Source organism: Palaemon carinicauda, chromosome 31, assembly GCF_036898095.1.
Source record: "Palaemon carinicauda isolate YSFRI2023 chromosome 31, ASM3689809v2, whole genome shotgun sequence".
Taxonomy (NCBI): Eukaryota; Metazoa; Arthropoda; class Malacostraca; order Decapoda; family Palaemonidae; genus Palaemon; species Palaemon carinicauda.
This window is the reverse complement of record NC_090755.1, coordinates 5,355,133-5,367,723: the sequence shown is the minus strand read 5'-3', so window position 1 is coordinate 5,367,723 and position 12,591 is coordinate 5,355,133. Positions and strand designations below refer to the sequence as shown.

At 33.5% G+C, this 12,591-nt stretch overlaps 1 long non-coding RNA gene across 2 annotated transcripts in view; it reads right to left on the bottom strand.

Annotated features, from left to right (window-relative positions):
• Window positions 1-12,363, bottom strand: part of LOC137624845 (uncharacterized) — a 14,742-nt gene extending 2,379 nt beyond the window's left edge. Inside the window, exons 1-3 of one of the 2 annotated variants that reach the window (XR_011040764.1) lie at window positions 12,084-12,363; window positions 7,814-7,998; window positions 2,070-2,210 (exon numbers count right to left, since the gene is read on the bottom strand). This is a non-coding gene — a long non-coding RNA (uncharacterized lncRNA). Of the gene's footprint in view, window positions 1-2,069; window positions 2,211-7,813; window positions 7,999-12,083 lie in introns of those variants that run through there. The other variant, XR_011040763.1, reaches the window with a different exon arrangement.
• Between the last annotated feature and the right edge of the window lie 228 nt (window positions 12,364-12,591).

Below are 12,591 nucleotides of genomic sequence, written 5' to 3'. Positions count from 1 at the left end.
ATCTCATGCTCGTTGATATAAATATAAATCGCTTAACCATCTTTGTGGGCCAAAAATTACGTTTTCTTAGCTTGCATACTTAATATATTATTATAGATTTATCTTTGTTCTAGCCCATATCTTTCCATAATCTAAGCTGCACCACTGAACTCTCAGACGAATTTCAAATGATTATGTATTCAGCATGCATAATAATAACAACAACAATAACAATAACAAGTAATAACAACAAAGAGAAGCTTCGGAGAATCTGTGTCCTTAGGAACTCTGGTACGCCCATTACTAAATCAGAATCGAAGTTCGTTATCCGAAAATGTGATTATGTCTCTCGTGTGAGCTTCCAGGACTAGAGGGAATTCCTCGTAAATAGTATATAGTTTTACTTGTTGATTTAGAATAAAAACTGTTTTTATAGGATAGAAGTACAGTATCAGGTTTAAGAGAAAGGACACTTTATATAATAAAAACTGCTTTTATAGGATAGAAGTACAGTATAAGGTTTAAGTGAAAGGAAACTTTATATAATAAAAACTGTTTTTTAGAGGATAGAAGTACAGTATAAGGTTTAAGTGAAAGGAAACTTTATATAATAAAAGCTGTTTTTATAGGATAGAAGTACAGTATAAGCTTTAAGTGAAAGGAAACTTTATATAATAAAAAACTGTTTTTATAGGATAGAAGTACAGTATCAGGTTTAATAGAAAGGAAACTTTAAAAAAAAAAAAAAAAAAAAAAAAAAGATTTTCAAGGCATTTGCGAGTAATAGTTTTTAGATTTGGAAAATAGAAATAGATAAAAGTTATGAAAACAAACTTCAGCGATGATAGAAATTTCATGGCATTAATAATTTCGCCTTTAAGATTATCAAATTGAAGTTTATGAAGGAAGGAATATAGCATGGATTTCATTACAGAAGTGAAATTATGAAATCGGCAGAAATATTCCAAACTTAAAATATTTGAAGGTCTTCATAAAAAAAGATTAAATGAAATAAATAAAGCTAAATCGGTCTGGTTTGACTGGCAGATAAGATACATTACAATTCTCCAATGTAGGTTCATTCTAAGTACCAATTATCAAAATATGAAAATCTATATGATAAAAAGATTAAATTTCTTTAGGTATGTAACGAAAATGAAAAAAAGGGATGACATAGTGGAATGCTCTTATTCATAATAATGGAATTACCAGAGAGAGAGAGAGAGAGAGAGAGAGAGAGAGAGAGAGAGAGAGAGAGAGAGAGAGAGAGAGAGAGAGAGAGAGAAATAAGAGGACACATTTCATATGCATTGAGAGAGAGAGAGAGAGAGAGAGAGAGAGAGAGAGAGAGAGAGAGAGAGAGAGAGAGAGAGAGAGAGAGAGAGAGAGATAAGAAAGGTGAAGTACATAATGTAGTATTCAGAAGTCCTTACAATGAATATCTACAAAATTGAGAAATCAACCTAAACCTTTATATTTCTCCTATTTTTTTCTCTTTTTGTCTAAAAACAGAAAATTGTGGACTTGGATATGCTATGTCACTCCCGTCTTCTTACTAACAAAATTCCAATTGTTATCTAAAAAGGAAAATTCATTTACCAGTACAATAAAACTTCTACGAGTCTAAGAGAAGCCAACAGACCTAACCACACACACACCCCAAAAATTAGTAATCATAAATTTCCAGCTTTGTAAACTATATATTTTCAGATAAATAATAATAAATTTCATTTTTCAATATCAGATAATAATAACAGAATAGTTTATTGGTATGCTTATGGATAACATAAGTGGCCATTTAGTAACCTCAGGATACCCAAATATAATATATAATATGTAATATAATATATAATATAATATATATAATATATGATATAATATTATAACTAAATATAATATAATATAATATATAATATAATATATGTAGGATAATAATATTATAACTAAATATAATATAATATATAATATATGATATAATCAAATATAATACATATATAATAATATTATAACTAAATATAATAGATATAATATAATATAATATAACATAATGATATGATATGATGTTAAGACAATTAACCAAATTCTCCATCTTATCTCCATATTTCCTCAGACGTAAAATCGTTTTAGCATTGTGACAAACTCCGTTGTTAAAGAAAGATAAATTATGTCAACTTTTGTCATCTATCACTTTTGATGAGTATCTTCCTCACACATTAATCATCGGGATGTCTCTGGAAATACAGAATATATACAACTTGAGTTTGCGGTTGATAGGGAAGCTGGGTAAGCTTATAGTATCTCCTTATATAATAATGAAAAAGTGTCTGGCTAAATATATATATATATATATATATATATATATATATATATATATATATATATATATATATATATATATATATATATATATATATATATATATATATATATATATATACATATGTATATATTGGCAATATATATTCAAATATAAATATATATATATATATATATATATATATATATATATATATATATATATATATATATATATATATATGTGTGTATATGTATATATACGTATAAATATATTTAGCTCAATATATATATATATATATATATTATATATATATATATATATATATATATATATATATATATATATATATATATATATATACATATATATATGTATGCATATTCCTGTCACGCTGAACGGCAACAACTCATAACAATTTATCACAGATTGCCCAAACTAGAGTGTTGTATTATTATCATTATTATCAATTGCTATTATCATTAATTGCTAAGCTACAACCCTAGTTGGAAAAACAGGATGCTATAAGCCCGGGGGCTCCAACAGGGAGAATATCCCAGTGAGGAAAGGAAACAAGGATCAAGGAAATATTTTAAGAACCGTAAGGACATTAAAATGAATATCTCCTATATAAACTATAAAACTCTAACAAAACAAGTGGAAGAAAAATAAGAATAGTGTGCCCGAGAGTACCCTCAAGCAAGAGAACTCTAACTCAAGACACTCATGAAACAATCTCCAATAGATTTAGTAGATTTGAGAACAAAGACCTCAGAAGGATATTGGGAGTTAATTGGCAGGACACGATTGGAAACGAAACTATAACAGAGATTACTCGAGGGCCATATGTGGATGAGATCATGATGAGGGGTAGATGGAGATGGTTTGGGCATGCTCTTCCTACTCCCCAAGAGATATTAGTTCACCAAATGTTTAACTGGGCTCCAAATGTCACTGGAAGTATTGGAAGACCAAGGCCTACATGGCTGAGGATTATGAAGCGTGAAGTACAAGATGATGAATGGAGAAGTGTTGATTAAAAGCTCAAGATAGAGACAACTGGCGAAATCTAACCGAGGTGGGAAGAGTTGAATCTGCGTTCGTGCATGCATATTTATCTAAATATCTAGCCATCATTTTAACGGGTTGCGCACACTAGTAAAGAGATATATACAAATATTAAACATAAATCCTGCATATTGATTTAACGTTTTGATCATCCGATAACTCCATTTACTAAAAGGAGAAATCTATTTCTCTTGGGAAACCATAGAATTGTGTATCTAATGTTGAATAATGCATCATTATGTATAACTTGAGAATGGAGAGAGAACACGAATTATCGGTTTAAAGGTTTCTCATGAATGGCAGAGGCAAGGAACAGTTACAATGCCCTAGAGACTGACCATATATATACATATACAAAAGAATAGCATCCAAGGCCACTCTCCACCAAAGCTAGGACCAGGGAGAGCCAGGCAATGGCTGCTGATGACTCAGCAGATTAACCTACAGGCTTCCTTAAACCGTCCCTCCCGGCTCACAAGAATTGTGTGACAGACACTACAAGATCCATCGAGCTTGAGCGGGACTCGAACCCAGGCAGGGACGTTTCCAATAGGCTAACTAATTATTTCTAGATGAATAAAAAGATTCAAAGGAAGACTTTATGCATTACAAAAGAAATATATACAGTATATATATATATATATATATATATAGAGAGAGAGAGAGAGAGAGAGAGAGAGAGAGAGAGAGAGAGAGAGAGAGAGAGAGAGAGATATTAAAAACAAATCCTGGATATTGAATTAGTGTTTTGATCATCCCATAACTCTAGTAGCTAAAAGGAGCAATAAATTTCTCTTGGAAAACTCCACAAATTAAGGAATTAATGTTGAAAAAATTACTTGTAAATGGAGATAGACAATCAATTAATTACCTAATAATTAGTTACACATACATAAAAGCTTCAAAAGAAGAATGAATGCCACAACTAAAAAAAATTATTATTATTATTATTATTATTATTATTATTATTAATACAAGCTAAGCTATAACCCTAGTTGGAAAAGCAAGATGTTATAATGCCAAGGGCTCCAAAGGGGAAAAATAGCCCAGTGAGTAAAGGAAACAAGGAAATAAATAAACTACAAGAGAAGTAATAAACGTTCCTTTTCGAAGACTGCAAGGAAAGGAGGAGATAGCAACCTGCTTCTCTCGTTTACTTAATAATGGATACTTTGATACAGACACTTTGCTATGCAGTTTATCAAGATCGCCCAACGAGAATGCTTGCGAAGCGAAATTAAATTCCAGTTAACTCCCTGAGGCACCTGAGCTTGCTGGCTCATGGAGAGAGAGAGAGAGAGAGAGAGAGAGAGAGAGAGAGAGAGAGAGAGAGAGAGAGAGAGAGAGAGAGAGAGTTTGGTAGCTTCGAGCTAAGTCCCCTTTTTACTGTCTCGCTGTTCAAGGTAAGGACTATAAGATGCTCTGACTGAATTCATTTGTGTTTACATTTCATGAAAGTAGAATATTTTATCATCTTGATACAAATTAATTTAAGTAAGAATTCTCAAGATAAGTTTCCTTTTCACTGCCGTGCATTTCAAGGCAAGGACTACAATTTACCTATGTTCTTACTGAATTCAATTTACATTTCATGAAGGTAATATATTACCTTAATATAAATAATTCAAGTAAGAATTCTCATGCTAGCTACGTCTCCTTTTCACTGTCTTGCCGTTCAAGGTAAGGACTATAATTCACCAATGTTCTGAACCAAATATATTTACATTTCATGAAAGTAATATACTCTATCTTAATCTAAATTGATTATAGGTAAGATATGAGGAGATCCATCTTGAAATTATTTCCTCTACGGATAACATTACCCTCCGGCTATTCGACGGCAGACAAAGTTCCCAAGAGACCATCAACGACGCTCTCTGCCATCTGGCGAGAGACTACCAAACTTCTAATGAGCCTCTCTGGTTTATGGGAGCCGTTATACAAGACGAACAGGACCAAAGGAGATTGATATTTTGTCCCTGTGATCGGGACACGGGATGAAATACCAACGGTTATTTCTAGTTTTACTTTAATCTAGATTTTGATGGTAATTTTGTCTAAGTATATAAACGTACAATTTGGAAATCAAACCGCCTGAAATTGCATATAAAAATCAGGCTATATATCAGTTAAGTGAGATCGGTGTTACTCTATGGACATGAGTCGTGGTATGACTATGAAACTCTATCCAACAGATTTAGTAGATTTGAGAACAAAGCCCTCAGAAGAATATTGGGAGTTAAATGGCTTAGAAATGAAACTATAAGAGAGATTACCCGAGTGCCATATGTGGATGAGATCATGGGGAGGGGTAGATGGAGATGGTTTGGCCATGCTCTTGGCACTTACAAAGAGAGATAACTTTCAACTGGGTTCCACAAGGCACTAGAAGAGTTGGGAGACCCAAACCTACATGGCTGAGGACTAAGAGGCGTGAGTAGGTGATCAATGGAGAAGTATTAATTTAAATGCTCAAGATAAGAGACGACTGGCGAAATCTAACCGAGGCCTTTTGCGTCAATAGGCGTAGGAGGAAATGATAATGATGACATATAACTGGTACATAAAATAATCTAGATTTTTGCAGGGTTACATTTTCCAAAGTTCAATATCAATATTAGATCAATGGAATTATTTCAATGCAAATATATTCAGGCTTTGAGAACAAATTCTATAGGAATTCCATACAAATATAAGAAGTAGACTGTGTTCAAGTTTGTCCTTTTTACAAATACATAAAGTAAACTGGTCAAGTTTTTCTACTTATAAATACAAAAAGTAGACTGTGTTCAAGTTTTTCCTACTTTCAAATGCAAAAAGCATACTGTGTTCAAGTGTTTCCTACTTACAAATACAAAAAGTAGACTGTGTTCAAGTTTTTCCTACTTTCAAATGCAAAAGGCATACTGTGTTCAAGTGTTTCCTACTTACAAATAAAAAAAGTAGACTGTGTTCAAGTTTTTCCTACTTTCAAATGCAAAAAGCATACTGTGTTCAAGTGTTTCCTACTTACAAATACAAAAAGTAGACTGTGTTCAAGTTTTTCCTACTTTCAAATGCAAAAGGCATACTGTGTTCAAGTGTTTCCTACTTACAAATACAAAAAGTAGACTGTGTTCAAGTTTTTCCTACTTTCAAATGCAAAAAGCATACTGTGTTCAAGTGTTTCCTACTTACAAATACAAAAAGTAGACTGTGTTCAAGTGTTTCCTACTTTCAAATGCAAAAAGCATACTGTGTTCAAGTGTTTCCTACTTTCAAATGCAAAAAGCATACTGTGTTCAAGTGTTTCCTACTTTCAAATGCAAAAAGCATACTGTGTTCAAGTGTTTCCTACTTACAAATACAAAAAGTAGACTGTGTTCAAGTTTTTCCTACTTTCAAATGCAAAAAGCATACTGTGTTCAAGTGTTTCCTACTTACAAATACAAAAAGTAGACTGTGTTCAAGTGTTTCCTACTTTCAAATGCAAAAAGCATACTGTGTTCAAGTGTTTCCTACTTTCAAATGCAAAAAGCATACTGTGTTCAAGTGTTTCCTACTTTCAAATGCAAAAAGCATACTGTGTTCAAGTGTTTCCTACTTACAAATACAAAAAGTAGACTGTGTTCAAGTTTTTCCTACTTTCAAATGCAAAAAGCATACTGTGTTCAAGTGTTTCCTACTTTCAAATGCAAAAAGCAGACTGTGTTCAAGTGTTTCCTACTTACAAATACAAAAAGTAGACTGTGTTCAAGTTTTTCCTACTTTCAAATGCAAAAGGTATACTGTGTTCAAGTGTTTCCTACTTACAAATACAAAAAGTAGACTGTGTTCAAGTTTTTCCTACTTTCAAATGCAAAAAGCATACTGTGTTCAAGTGTTTCCTACTTACAAATACAAAAAGTAGACTGTGTTCAAGTTTTTCCTACTTTCAAATACAAAAAGTAGACAGTTCAAGTTTTTCCTACTTTCAAATACAAAAAGTAGACAGTTCAAGTTTTTCCTACTTACAAATACAAAAAGTAGACAGTTCAAGTGTTTCCTACTTACAAATACAAAAAGTAGACTGTGTTCAAGTTTTTCCTACTTTCAAATACAAAAAGTAGACAGTTCAAGTTTTTCCTACTTTCAAATACAAAAAGTAGACAGTTCAAGTTTTTCCTACTTACAAATACAAAAGGTAGACAGTTCAAGTTTTTCCTACTTACAAATACAAAAAGTAGACAGTTCAAGTGTTTCCTACTTACAAATACAAAAAGTAGACTGTGTTCAAGTTTTTCCTACTTTCAAATACAAAAAGTATACTGTGTTCAAGTTTTTCCGACTTACAAATACAAAAAGTAGACAGTTCAAGTTTTTTCTACTTACAAATACAAAAAGTAGACTATGTTCAAGTTTTTCCTACTTTCAAATACAAAAAATAGACAGGGTTCAAGTTTTTCCTACCACAAATACAAAAAATAGACTGTTCAAGTTTTTCCTACTTACAAATAAAAGAAGTAGAGTGTTGTGTGCTCTTGGAGAGATTTCTAACGAGCCCTTGACGAACGCCCAGAACACTCGCCAGTGATAATCACATTTTCCGATAACGAAGTTTGCCTTCAGCAACTTCAGGAGCAGTAATGGCCGTGGAGCTTCCTCGTTAGGTTCAAGGGCAGGAACCTTCGGACACGCTTTGAAAATAATAATAATAATAATAATAATAATAATAATAATAATAATAATAATAATAATAATAATAAAAATAATAATAAAAACTTGCAGCGAATGTTTTCATGTTGAATAGGCTGACATAAGTCTATTTTTATTCTTTATTTATGAAAGATCTATCCTATTGATATTATTGTTCTTGGAATATGTTATTTTCATTGCTTATTAATTCTTTTGTTTATTTATTTCCTAATACCCTATCCTTAATGGGCTATTATTTCTTGTTGGAGCCCTTAGGCTTATACCATCTTGATTTTCCAACAACAAACAACAACAACAACAACAATAATAATAATAATAATAATAATAATAATAATAATAATAATTTTAAAAAATCCAATATTTATACTCTATCTATACCAGACTGCATGACCAAGTTTCCAATCACAGACTTCGTGAAGACCACCTGCTAGATTGAAGATGGGAGAACGTGTGTCTAATTTCAACAACAACACTTCCCTACCATAGACCCATCTGTATCCCCCTCTACCCGACCCACTCTTCGTCCATCCATGCAATCAGCTGGTTCATCAGATGAAATGGTTCGGTTCATATTGAATCTTCCTCGTCAATATGCAATGTCGCGCCCGTGAAATGGGACTCTGTGTGTGTGTGAAGAGGTTCCAATAACATTTACAAAACCCCTAATGAACGATCTCTGATTTTTCTGCCATTTACACAACCGTTATGAAGGAACCATTCAAAATCCGCCATTTAAAAAACCCTTATGAACGTTCCCTCAAATTCCCGCTATTTTCAAAGTCCTTATGAACGATCATTCCATTCTCAGTGCCCTTATGGAATATCTCTCAAATTTCCGCTATATACAAAATCGTTAAGAACAATCCCTCAAATTTCCGGCATTTACTAAACCCTTATAAACGATTCCTCAAATTCCCGCCATTTTCGGAGCCCTTATGGACGATCTCTTAAATTCCCCTTTACAAAACAGCTATGAACGAAACATTCAAATTTCCGCCATTTACTAAACCCTTAAGAACGAACGAGTGACAGACTTCTAGAAGGCACTCGAGTGTATGAATGAATATATGAGTGTTGATTATCTGGCATCATACATCGATGGTAATTTGTATGCATACAAATGTCTGTATATTTTACTTGCTATTTTATTAATAAATAATACATACTCGATCGTACGAGAGAGCTCATATTTAAGTTTGCTATAGAATTTTATAGAAGTAAGTTTTCAACATAAAAGTGTTGGCTACACCTAACAGAAATATTGAAGCAATTTGAGTCTCGGTAGAAGATTTTTTTCCCCCTTAAGTGGGGGATTTAAGCTAATGGATTTCTGTATAGACCTATAGCATGACACTTTTGGACGTTTGTTACTTACACCTTATCACTATATGAGAAAAAGTAGTAAAAGCGAATATACAGCCATCCCTATATATATATATATATATATATATATATATATATATATATATATATATATATATATATATATATATATATATATATATATATATATTTCCTTTTTGAGTGGGGATATATTAATGAGGTAAAAGGGTTTGTGTATCGCCATGATCAGCAAAGATGCACTAGCTAGGGCCACTCATACTAGGTTGGTTGGCTGTGAGCGATTAGACAAAAGTCTCCCACCATCACCAATCCGTACTGCCCAGCGTGGTGATGAAAACTGGCCAACCCCAAAACATGAATAAGGACACGTCTGGGGCCTTTGTCCTACCGTGGACTAGAAACGGCTGCATTTGTTGTTGTTGTACATACTGTACATACTGCGTATGGTACCTAATTATTTTCAAATTATACAGTAACTTCACAGAATGAAGGAAAACAGTAAGTAAACTGGAATAAGAACCAAAATCTGGCACAATCTCTTTCAACAACCAATAGCCGTTGATATATAAAGAAAGTTATTGCGGCATCCCTTCGTCACAAAAGCCAATTTCTCCTGCAAACTTCAAAGCCTTAATTTTCATTTAGGTAATGAGAATTTACCTGACGGAGATGAGTTGTCTTTTGAGACAGACTCATCTCCCTTGGTCAATTAACCGACGCTCATTTCTGCTGGAAATGTCTTTGCGTGATTGCTCGGTCTTTAGAAGGTTTAAAGGTTACTCATGAATGGCAGAGGCAAGGGACAGGGGCATATGATCAGTGCCCTAGAACCCTTTCAACATAATCTAGGACTAGGAACAGCCAGGCAATGCCTTTTCATCACTCAGCAGGTAGACCTATAGGCGCCAGCAAATCTCAATCCTAAGCTCACAAGGACGGTAAGGTTGCAAACACTCGAATCCCAATCCAGCAGATCGCAAGGTAGGGACGTTTACAAAAGGCTACCACAACACTAAAGGAAAGGAATGGCTTTGTTGCTAATGGCTATGTCAAAAATAACAATTGTAATAGTAAGCAAGAATTTGCAAAATCTCGATTTCACCTTACGTTGTTTTTTTTATTTTTTTTTCTATTTTGCCTTAAATTGAACAGTTAATACTCTATAAGAAGTCCAAACTGCTTCCTTATGGCACATTTTCCAACTCTTTCCTTACCAATTCTTGTCAAACATTCTTTCTCAATATGGGATAGGCTACTTGAAAAGTATATTTTAGCGAAAACTTAGATAGGGCTGACTGATTGAACGAATTCCCAGACAAAATTAAAAGCAAATTATGTCTTTTATTTCCCAAATAATCATTTATACATTTCGTCTCAATAAACTTTGTGTTTGTCATAGCAGATTGAAAAAGGAAGGTGGGGTGGGGGAGAGTCCACAACGTTGCCGCCTCGACCACGCAGTGTTGCCATTTAGCTTGCACAGAATTTCCTCAAGCACTTGGTTGTGTTTTCAAGCAACATAAATAGTTCGGTCTTTAATAGGAAATCAGCGAAAACCAAATTTTCATAAATTTTTGTAATCTTATTATTCATGGATTAGATAAAACTAATCATATTCTATATTTAATCTATCTATGGCAATTTTGGTTTCATATATTAAAGCTTAATTACCAAAATTTAGAGTAGTTACAAAGTAGTTTTTAATGTCGTCCTCTTGGCCACATAGAGATGCCAGGTATCGCTATTTGACTACGTTTTGAGACGAACAAAAAAAAAAAAAACTGCGAAAAACATTTATATTTACTAAGTTATTTTACGACAAAAGGTAAAAGAACCTAGAGGATAAATAAGAATGTTTTAAATCTATTCTCTATGAAAATAGCGAAGGGAAGAACTCGAGAAATATGGGGCAAAATTCTACATTTCAGATGGCTATACAGTAATTCCTAACTTTAGAAAAAAATATTCAAACATTTTAAGAGAATGGCCATATTCTTTCTTATTAGCACGAGTTTAAGGGTTTAAAGGGTGCCCATGAATGGCAGAGGCAAGTGATAGTGACACTGCCCCATCAAGCAGGACAATGCCCTACAGACTGACCTACTACACATGATCAGTGCCCAAGACCCATCTCCACCATAGCTAAGACCAAGGAGGGCCAGGCAATGGCTGCTGATGACTCAGCAGATAGACCTATTGGCTCACCTAAACCCCCTATCCTTTGCTCATAAGGATGGTGAGGTTGCAGCGACCAAAGAAACTAACGAGTTTGAGCGGGGTTCGGACCCAAGTATGGCGTTCACCTGTCAGGGACGTTACCACATCGGCCACCACAACCTTATACTATTAAAATATCCAAGTAAGTAGCTTTAAAAACGTTCATTTGAAATGAAGATTATTAGCAAGGTTTCACGAAGGATGGAGACCGCCACTAGTCAACAGTTATAGCAAGAAGATTACTTATTCAGACACAAAGGTGAGGTAAAATAACAATTTCATGCACTGAATTTCTCGTAATTGAAAAATTCAAACAGACAATTAAGGGTAAAGATAACAGGCCTTTAGCTATCTAGTTATATATAGTTAAAACCAAGGCTTTCTAAGTTACCGATAACATTACTATTTTGCTGGTATTAGAACATTGGGTTAGGAATGCGAGTGACCAACAAAATATATGAAATCAAGACATTGTAAAAGGTTATCAAAAAACAAAAATGCTCACCTTCTAAAAGCTGACAAATGCTAACGTATATCACAATCCAGTTTTTTTACTCGCTTCGTTGTAAAGTTAGTCGAAGCCAGTGGCGAAGAGCTGACCACCGATCGTATACTAGTTCTCTCTCCTTTTCCCTTTTCTTTATCAGTTATTCTTTCCAAAACCTTTCTTTAATCTCCTTTAGTAGTAGTAGCAGGCATAGTGGTAGTTGTTGTATTAGTAGAAGCAGTAGTAATAGCAGGAGAGAGAGAAAGAGGTTCAGATCTCGAAGTCTGTTGACGTCACTGTGGGGGGTGGTACTGTATGACTGAAGTTGCTTATCTCAAGCCTTGGCGTAAGTGCCAAGTCAACCTTCGAATATGCGTCTCTCTCTTAATTCTTATCCATGGGCTGTTGTAAATTAATATTTTATATATTTGGTATATAGTAAATGAATCTACATAGTACAATGTGTGTCAATATTAAATATTACAACAACGATTTGTTTGAATTCTATGACATGTGACACAGTGTT